Source organism: Pelodiscus sinensis, chromosome 19 (genome assembly GCF_049634645.1).
Source record: "Pelodiscus sinensis isolate JC-2024 chromosome 19, ASM4963464v1, whole genome shotgun sequence".
Classification (NCBI taxonomy): domain Eukaryota; kingdom Metazoa; phylum Chordata; order Testudines; family Trionychidae; genus Pelodiscus; species Pelodiscus sinensis.
Genome location: NC_134729.1, coordinates 21388241 through 21398980, shown reverse-complemented (window position 1 = coordinate 21398980; position 10740 = coordinate 21388241).

Sequence of the window (10740 nt, the reverse complement as noted above, 5' to 3'; positions counted from 1 at the left end):
CGTGTTGCTTGCCTATATTCATCCTTTGTTATTTGTCCTAGTTTCCATTTTTTATAGGACTCCTTTTTTATTTTGAGATCATGCAAGATCTCCTTGTTAAGCCAAGCTGGTCTTTTGCCATATTTTCTATCTTTCCTACACAGCGGAATTGTTTGCTTTTGGGCCCTTAACAACGTCCCTTTGAAATACTTCCAACTCTCCTCAGTTGTTTTTCCCTTCAGTCTTGGTTCCCATGGGACCTTACCTACAAGTTCTCTGAGCTTATCAAAATCTGCCTTCCTGAAATCCATTACCTCAATTGTGCTGGTCTCCCTTCTACCTTTCCTTAAGATCATGAACTCTATTATTTCATGATCACTGTCCCCCATACTGTCTTCCACTTTCAAGTTCTCAACTAGTTCCTCCCTATTTGTTAAAATCAAATCCAGAACAGCTTCTCCTCTGGTAGCTTTTTCAACCTTCTGAAACAGAAAGTTGTCTCCAATGCAGTCCAGAAACTTATTGGATAGCCTGTGCCCCGCTGTGTTAGTTTCCCAACATATGTCTGGATAGTTGAAGTCCCCCATCACCACCAAATCTTGGGCTTTGGATAGTTTTGTTAATTGTTTAAAAAAGGCCTCATCCATCTCTTCCACCTGGCTAGGTGGCCTGTAGTAGACTCCTAGCATGACATCACCCTCATTTTTTACCCCTTTTAGCTTAACCCAGAGACTCTCTACACGGCTATCTCCTATGTTCATCTCCACTTCAGTCCAAGTGTGTAAATTTTTAATATACAAGGCAACCCCTCCTCCCTTTTTTCCCTGTCTGTCCTTCCTGAGCAAGCCGTACCCTTCCATACCAACATTCCAATCATGTGTCCCATCCCACCAGGTTTCTGTAATACCAATGATATCATAGTTGTATTTATTTGTTAGCAATTCCAGTTCTTCCTGCTTATTACCCATACTTCTCGCATTTGTATATAGGCATCTAAGATACTGATTTGATCTTGCCTCCCTGTTGTTCCCTGACCCTCCTTTCTCCTTGCCATTATAGCCCGTAGTCCCCCCCATTTCCAACCCATCTCCCAGTCCCGCACATTCAGCACTTACCTGTGGGCTTTGCTCACCTGTCCCCGTCGAACCTAGTTTAAAGCCCTCCTCACAAGGTTAGCCAGTCTGTGTCCAAACAAGGCCTTCCCGCTCCTGGAAAGGTGAACTCCATCTCTGCCAAGCAGTCCTTCCTGGAAGAGCACCCCGTGGTCAAGGAAGCCGAAGCCCTCCTGGCGACACCATCTTCGCAGCCGGGCATTCACCTCCATGATGCACCTCTGTCTGCCCGGGCCCCTACCTTTGACAGGAAGGATCGAAGAGAATACCACCTGCGCCCCAAACTCCCTCACCTGTACTCCCAAAGCCCTGTAGTGACGCTTGATCCGCTCAGTGTCACACCTGGCAGTATCATTTGTGCCCACATGGATGAGTAGCATGGGGTAGTAGTCAGAGGGCCGGATAATCCTCGACAATGCTTCCGTAACATCTCGGATACGGGCCCCTGGCAGACAGCATACCTCTCGAGATGAACTGTCAGGGCGACAGATGGGCACCTCCGTTCCCCTCAGAAGGGAATCTCCAACCACCACTACCCTACGTTTCTTCCTCGCAGTGGTGGCAGGAGACTGCTCAACCGTGGTGGTTATCCAAAGGACGTTTTGGCCAGATCCACACCAGGACTTAGGTGTTTTGCTCCTAGTTCTAGGTACCACTGTGATCCAAAAATCTAGGCGCTCAGCTGTGACCTAATCTTGTAGGCACCTAAATTCACATGGCACCCATGTTTCCTGCAAGCTGTACACTTCTGCAGCTGCTCGGGAGAGATTCAAATGCCCCCCAGCTGATTAGCAGAGCGCCTACTGCTAGGTTTTTTCGTTTCTACTGGTGGGGCCCAGGCCTTGGGGCACATAAAAATGTACTCTGCACATGGATGGAAAAGATTAAAGCGAACATTACATGGCACCTAAACTTTTGATGTACAAATTGCCCTAAAATCCTAAATTTTCTATCTCTGAGCATGCAACACAGAAGAAAAAAACGGCCATCCTGGGTCAGACCAAGGGTCCATCTAGCCCAGTATCCTGTCTTCTGACAGTGGCCAATGCCAGGTGCCCCAGACAGGGAATTATCAAGCGATCCATCTCCTGTCACCGCTACCCAGCTTTTGACAGAGAATAGGCACACCATTCCTGCCAGTCCTGGCTAACAGTCATTGATGGATCTCTCCCCCATGAATTTATCTAGCTCTTTTTTTGAACCCTGTTAAAGACCTGGCCTTCACAATATCCTCCAGCAAGGAGTTCCACAGATTGTGCAGTTTGTGAAAAAATACTTACTTTGTTTATTTTAAACCTGCTACCTATTAATTTCATTTGGTGATCCCTAGTTCTTATGTTATAGGAGCAAGTAAATAACTTTTCCTTATTTACTTTCTCCAGACCAGCCGTAATTTTATAGACTTCTACCATATCCTCCCCTTAGTCTTCTCTTTTCTAAACTGAAAAATCCAAGCCTTATTAATCTCTCCTCATACGGCAACTGTTCCATACCCCTAATAATTCTGTTGGCCTTTTCTAAAATTTTTCCAATGCCAAGATATCTTTTTGGAGATGAAGGGACCACATCTGCATGCAGTATTCAAGACGTGTGTGTACCATGGATTTATATTCTCTCTCTTATTCTCTTTCAACGATTCCTAACATTGTTTGCTTTTTTGTTGCACATTGAGTGGATGTTTTCAGAGAACTATCCACAATGACTCCAAGATCTCTCTCAAGTGGTAACTCCTAATTTAGTCCCCCTCATTGTATATGTATAGTTGGGATTATGTTTTCCAATATGCATTACTTTGCATTTATCAACATTAAAATGTATCTGCCATTTTGTTGTCCTCACACCTAGTTTTGTGAAATCCTTTTTAAAGTTCTTCACAGTTTGCTTTGGACTTAACTATCTTGAGCAGTGTAGTATCATCTGTAAATTTTGCCACCTCACTGTTTACCACTTTTCCCACATAATTTATGAATATGTTAAATAGGATTGGTCTCAATACAGAACCCTGTGGGACACCACTAATAACTCTCTACATTCTGAGAACTGACCATTTATTCCTACCCTTCGTTTTCTATCTTTTAACCAGTTATCAGTCCATGAGAGGACCTTCCCTCTTATCCCATGACAGCTTACTTTGCTTAAGAGCCTTTGGTGAGAGACCTTGTCAAAGGCTTTCTGGAAACCTAAGTATAGTAATTACTCGTTTAACACGTGCCCACTTAACATGTTTTCTCAATAGCACGATTTTTTTTTAGGGAACATTTTTCGAATAACACGACCGTCCCCGAAATAATATAAAAACAATCAAGTGGCGGACTACTTCACGTTGCGGGACAGGTTGGTGAAAACAGTGATAATATGCATGAGTGGATGAATACACATGGTCACAGCGCTCCTCCGCTCACTCATGCGTTTATCTTTGTTTTAACAAACCGCAGCGACTCGTGTTGCTAGATATCTAATTTTGACGACTCAGCACCAACAAAAAATTGACTTCACCACCACTACCTGAAACGCAACTCCCGCTTTTCCCATTATTTTTAATGGGAAAATTAACCCCGCATAGCACGTTTTTGCTTAGCATGAACATTTTCAGAAACACATCTATAGTGTTAAATGAGGAATTACTGTACACTATATCCATTACTAGATCATCCCTCTCCACAGACTTTTCCCAAACAAACTGTGTTCATCTAGGTGTCTGACAATTCTGTTCTTTACTACAGTTTCAACCAATTTGCCCGCTACTGAAGTTAAGACTTACCGGCCAGTAATTGCCAGGATCACCTCTAGAGCCCTTTTTTAAACATTGGCATCACATTAGCTATCCTCCAGTCAGTAGATACAGAAGATGATTTAAGGATAGGTTACGCCCCACGGTTAGTAGTTCTGCCATTTCCTGTTTGAGTTCTTTCAGAACTCTTGGCTGAATGAGTAGATGAAGGCAGGCGTAACACAGGGGTGGTCCATCTTCGGCATGTGTCCAATCAGGGGAAGCTACTCATAGGCCGCGAGACATTTTGCTGACATTGACCCTCCATAGGCACAGCTCCCAGTGACTGTGGTTCACCGTTCCCAGTCAATGCGAGCTGTGGGAAGTAGCAGGTAGCAAATCCCTGAGGCACCTGACAATGGCACAATGACATGGTGTCAAGAGTAAACTAGTGCCAGAGGAGAACAGAAATGGGTGGGGGAGGGGTGCTCTGAGTTCCCCTGGTTCGGCACAAAAGGAGGAAGACTTCCTGATAACTCTTATCCCATAGGTTTGACCACCTCCCCATGCACTGAATAGGCAGCCCTGGCATTTAACCCAGAATTTGTAGATTCCACGGGGCTACGTCTAGATTGGTATGATTTTCCGGAAATGCTTTTAACAGAAAAGTTTTCCGTTAAAAGCATTTTCAGAACAGAGTGTCTAGATTGGCATGGACGCTTTTCCGCAAAAGCACTTTTTGCGGAAAAGCGTCCGTGGCCAATCTAGACGCGCTTTTCCGCAAAAAAGCCCCGATCGCCATTTTCGCGATCGGGGTTTTTTGCAGAAAACAAATCTGAGCTGTCTACACTGGCCCTTTTGCGCGAACGGGAGCAGCATAGTATTTCCGCAAGAACACTGACAATCTTACATGAGAGCGTCAGTGCTTTTGCGGAAATTCAAGCGGCCAGTGTAGACAGCTGGCAAGTTTTTCCGGAAAAGCAGCTGATTTTCCAGAAAAACTGGCCAGTCTAGACACAGCCCGGGTGTTTAATTTAGGTGCTGCAACACCAGGGGCCCTTTGTGGATGCAGGCCTCTGTACACCTGGTTTTCCTTCCACGCCCCTGGGCAGTGTGTGTAGACCAAGCTGGGGAGGGCAACTGAAGCCACATCCCTTCCCTTCCCCTACCCCCGAGATCATACCCCTTCAAGAACTTCCCTCCCCAGAGCCAAGCCCCACCAAACTCCAGCTGAGGACCAGGGCTGCCGCACAGCAGAACCACAGCCCCTCCCCGTCACTGGGCTGCCACATGGTGCAGTCCCAGCCCCTCCCGGGCAGCTGGGCAGTGTAGGCATTTTTGAGAAGGCCATGCCTTCCCTTGCCTGCATCACCTGCCACCCATGTCCCCACCCGTACTTGTTACTGCAGGGTTTTGCTTTCTCTTTTTTTAAATAAGGGACAAAGGGAGTCTAATAAATCAGAGATGGCGAGTTGGAGGAGGAAATGCTAGAATGTGCTTAGCCAGATCACGTCAGCTTTTCCCCGCTGTCCTGTTGGAAACAGGGTCAGCGACTTGCAGGTGTGTTTTACAATGAAGGTGATGATCATCCCTGGCTCTTAACGATAAAGGGACATATACAGGAAGTCAGTAGCTCCGTTTTACAGGAAGTCAGTAGCTCCGTTTTACAGGAAGTCAGTAGCTCCATTTTACAGAAAGGGGAAACTGAGGCAAAGGGACTTGCCAAAGATCACCTATCAGGCCAGTGTCAGAGCTGGGAATAGCGCTCTAGTGAGGGCCAGTCCAGTGCTCTATCCACTAAATCAGAGACCTGAGTTCTGGTCTCCCCTCTGACATGGACTTGCGCAAGTTGCCTCTTGCTGTGTGACTCAGTTTCCCCCGCTGCAGACAAATGGGGGTCACGAGGCCCTGAGGCAACAACAGTTTGCAAACAGAACGTTTTTGAGAATGGCAGCACAGACTTTAACCATCTTCCAAGAATACCAGGGCTTCAGCACAAGCATGCGCCAGCAGGGAAGTGTCACTCGGGGGAGGCTTGTTGCACAGGGCGAGTGCAGTAGCAAACCAGGACCCCGTGATGAGACCTACACAGAGATGGGCTTTGATCACTTGAGAGATGCTCTCCTGGACAAATCCGGGGGGGGGGGGGGGAGAGGAGGGAGGACCATGAACAAACCACTTCCCCCTCCTGTTTCCCAGCCCCACTTCTGTGAGATTTGCATAACACTTTGCAGGCTTGTGAGCAGGACTTTCCCAAGAGCCTAGTTCTGCTCTGCTGCTGTAGGAAGCAGCTGCAGCAAAAGGCCTTGCACCTGACACGCAGCAGTTTGTAAAGGTCACTGTTTCTCGGGGCTGGGCAGCACTAGGGCCTTGTGACATCGACTGCAGCCCAAGGCCTCTCCTCCCCCCCCCCCCCCCGTTGTTCTTGAGACACTGAGATTCGGCCCCCGCTTGCGGAAAGCCTTGCTGCCCAAGGCGAGCGTGAAGCAGAACGGCTCAGCAGAGGCGTAGCGCGGGTGTTATGCACCTGGGGGAAAATGCAAAATTTGCACCCTTCCCCCCACCACGCAGCGGGGCCCCAAACCTGGCACATGGTGGAGCCTGACCACATCTTCTCCCACCCCCTCCAGTTTGGGGCTGGGTCCCCACACGCACCAGTGGAGATGGAGGAGGGGGGCAGAGAGGCGGGGAGGAGGCTCCAGCCGGCGCCAGCAGCAGGCAGAGGAGGAGAAGGCGAGCTGAGGGATGACAGGGAGAGCGGAGGGGGACTAAGTTGGCACCCCCCTAGCATGGTGCCTGGGGGTAACTGCCCCCCCGCCCTCCCTCGCGACGCCACTGTGGCTTGGGGGTGGGGGGCCCATCTTGCCTGGTGCTGCATTTCACAGCCATAGGCTCCAGCTCAGGGGTGGGCAATCATTTTTGCAGGGGGGGTGTTGCTTAATGAATTTTGGTACCCGGTACACAGGCTGGCTCCACCCTGGAAGGGGCGGGGCTGGGGACCAGCTTCCCCCCAGAGGTGTCTGGGGCCGGAGGTTTTGAAATAAAAACACAGCAAAGGACACGCAGCTCCTGGCCCTATCGCTACCACGTTGCCTGGCAGCCACCCACGGTGACTGTGGCTATTTCAAAGGCTCGTGGCTCCAGTCCCTGCCAGGGTAGCACCTGGACCAGAAGCCATGAGCTATTTAAATAGGATCCTGCTGCCTGAGCCACCACCCGGAAAGAGGAAACCTGGGGCGGGGCAGCAGGATATAAATAGAAAGCGGCCAGATACAGTCCGCGGGCCGGATCTAAGTGTGAGGCAAGTCGGATCCGGCCCCCGGGCCACAACTTGCCCAACCCTGCTCCAGCCGCCGAAAATGACCTTTAAACTGGCTACTCCACCCTGCTCGCCCCACAGAGGACCATCCGAGCAGTGATTCCCACCAGGAGAACTCAGGAGCAACTTCCTACCCAACAGCTTGAGGAGAGAAGACGGCTACAAGGGGCAGCTCCAAGCCCCAGCCCCGGAGGAGGGTTTTGGCATCTCTAGAAAAGCCAGCATTGCACCTTCCTCTATAAAAATAGCATTTAGCTGCTTCTCACTCTAGTGACGGGGAAGGGGAACTGGCCTGGGGCTTCTCCCAAGCTTGAGAATGAGAACTAGCGGATAGGAGCCAGCCAGGCGGCTTCAGAGAAAGGAACCCAGTTTTGAAATTCAAGCCGTTTGTCCTTTTTTAACACGGTGCATCGCCCAGGTGTTGCATGGCCCCAGTGTTTTCAACCCTCAGCTGCTGCAGTAAATCAGCCACCAGTGCTCTCACTCCCAAGGGGGCCACACTGGCAAAGCGCTTGGTGTGCACTCACTCCGCAGCGCCTAGGAAAACCACCTCGACGAGAGGCACAGAGCTGCCTGCACCTTGGCCGCAGCACGGTAGGACCGGCGTGGCCGCTTCAATTGTTAGCTGCGTGAGTAACTGGAAATATCCCATAATTCCTCCAGCGACCACTCTGTTCCTTGTTTCAAATTGGGTTGGCTGTCCTATAGGCACGCGCATATCCCCATCAGAGCCCCGGGACACAGAGCAAACCAGTCGGGGAATGCTTGACAGCACAGGGTGTGGGTGTGGGTGTGGGTGTGTGTGTGTGTGTGAATGCTTGACAGCACGGGTGTGTGTGTGTGTGTGTGTGTATGCTTGACAGCACAGGGGTGTGTGTGTGTGTGTGTATGCTTGACAGCACAGGGGTGTGTGTGTGTGTGTGTGTGTGTATGCTTGACAGCACAGGGGTGTGTGTGTGTGTGTGTGTGTGTGTGTGAATGCTTGACAGCACAGGGGTGTGTGTGTGTGTGTGTGAATGCTTGACAGCACAGGGTGTGTGTGTGTGTGTGTGTGTGTGTGAATGCTTGACAGCACAGGGGTGTGTGTGTGTGGGTGGGTGTGTGTGGGTGGGTGTGTGTGAGAGAGAGAATATGAAGGGTGGGTGTGTGTGAGAGAGAGAGAGAGAGAGAGAGAGAGAATATGAAGGGGGTGTGTGTGTGTTTGTTTGTGAGTGAGAGAGAGAGAGAGAATGAAGGGGCTGAGATGTCAGGGGTTTTTCCCTCCTGCTGCCTCAGGCAAGATGGTTTCCTGCCCTGTTTGAACTTACAAGACAACATGGTGACATCCCCAGAACACACGGTCTCCCCCGCCACACACACACTCCCTGTCACACTCTCCCCCCTTCCCCAGGACTTCTACTGAAAAGCAGCTGTCAAGGTAGCAGGGTGACCAGAGCAACAGAATTGGGTGACCTGCACCATAAGACTCTGCCTGCCCCATGTGGCATTGCAAGCCCTTCCCAGAGCAGCCTGCAGCCAGTGGCCCAGTAGGACAGCTCCCACGATGCACTGCTCTCCGTGGCCTTGCAAGAGCTGCCGCTGTGGTTGCACGTCAGCGTCACAAGGAGCGCAGCGCGGACACACAATGGCGGTGTCCCTGCCAGCGTAGATGGAGCCTCGAGCAGTTTTGTCTCACGTGGGATGCTCTTTGCTCTAGATGGAGCCTGTGAGCTCAGCCTGCCGGGCAGACCCACCTTCTGACTTCTGGTGCTTTTTAAAGTCAGCGACTTTCCATGACTTCATTAGGACGGTGGAATTTCAGTGGCCTGAAGAGGGGGGGTAAGCGGGGCTCTGAAAACACCATTCCTGGGACAGCGGTGGTGAGACATTCCAGCCAAGAGTATGCACGGAGCACTGTGCACGTGTGCAACAACAGCCCCTTCCTTGCAATCCAGCTAGACAACGGATTAGGTGGGAAACTGAGGCAGCAAGACTGCCGTAGCTTGAAGCTGGTCATTGAGCTGGTGAGTAATAAGAGCAAGGAACTAGAAGTGGTGATGCTCTTTGGCTAACCTGCCCCAGCTCACTGGGCCCGGGGCCTTCCTGCAAAGTGGCTTGTGCATATTGTCAGTGTCGCTGCTCCTTTGTTTCCTGAGGAATCAAGTTTTCAGCATTTTTGCTCTGAACATTCACCTCTTTCCTTGCAGGGTGAAAAAAAATCACACACTCTCCTGTTTGGCCTTTTCTGACCCTTATCTGCCTGTTACAACAGCTGCCCATTAAAGGAGAGAGGGCTGTCACATCCAGTGAGTCTGTGCTCCGTAGAAACTATGACAAGGGAGCAAATCCGCATATGCAGTCCAGGGTGTTACACAAAGGGCTTAGAAACGGAGCAAAGAAAACATCTCAGCATCCCCCTCCAGCAGCTGCATGTCAGGAGAACAGGGCTGTGTCCCGGCCAAAGGGCAGGCTGATGGCAGCATGAAAGGGCAGGGGAAGCCTAACCAGCTATTCCCCTCTGCTCTGCGTCCATCTGCCATGGATGACTGTGGGGTTAAGCTCATTGGGAGTGCCTGAGTCAAATCCTGCATTCACCCCTCCCTCTGGTAGCGCCAGCAATTACAGTGTGCCTCATGCACAAACCATTTCACGGAGAGCATTCGCTACGTGACCACACAGTAGCAAACTGGGAATATGTTTGGGGCCCTGGAGAGCAGGGGTGAAATGGACCTGAGCATCCTGGTCATCTGGCCAGCAACAGCATCACTGACTTTTTAGCATCTGTTCTCCCTTGGTTTTCAGACTCATGTGGAGGAAAAGCATCTCTGGACAGGCGGAAACCCTTGCAGCTGTATCTATGCCATATGGGGGGCTATAAAAGCTAGTTTGATATAGGTACAAAGCAATGTTCTTTTTCATATTTTTCCATATGTGTGTGGAAAAAAATGTTTATATACACCAAGGCATGTGCAGATGTGCACCACCAATAGAAACACATGCTGCCAGCTGTGGGCGCCGTGGGCACTCTGCTAATCAGCTGGGTGGTGTTTGAATCTCCCTTGGGCAGCTGCCCAAGTGCTCAGCTGATAGGCAACACTGGTACAAAGGCACCTCCCTTCCCTCTCCCTCCCTTACCTGTCCCATGAACCAGGTTTATATGGTATTTGGAGAAGCACACGTTTCAGGGGGCAAACTGTCAAAAATATGGAGCATCACCCCCCCCAAACTTTAATCTTTGTCTCTCCCCCAACCCCTGACAATGATTGAAGTCTGGGGGGCACCAGAAGATACTCTCTCTAAGGCCTTGTTGTGAGATGCCAGCTCACTGTTTGGTCTTATCCACTTCTGTCAAGGCAGGCACCACAGCACAGAACCCCCCAGGCCAAGCAGTTAACTCCAGCTGCAAATCAGCATCTGCGTCATGCCAAAAACCACATGCAAAAGGCTAAGCCCTTTAATCTGATAGCAGCTGTAGTAGGGTTTGGTTAGACAAAGAAGAAACTAGGGACACAAGAATTTGTTCTTTTCTAGGTCTGAGAGCTCAATACGTGTGTATTGCTGTTCTTTTTCAACTGAGATCTTCGGGCATGCCCATTTTAGGCATCTATCAAAACAGCTGGAGGCCCTCAACTGTATTCTCA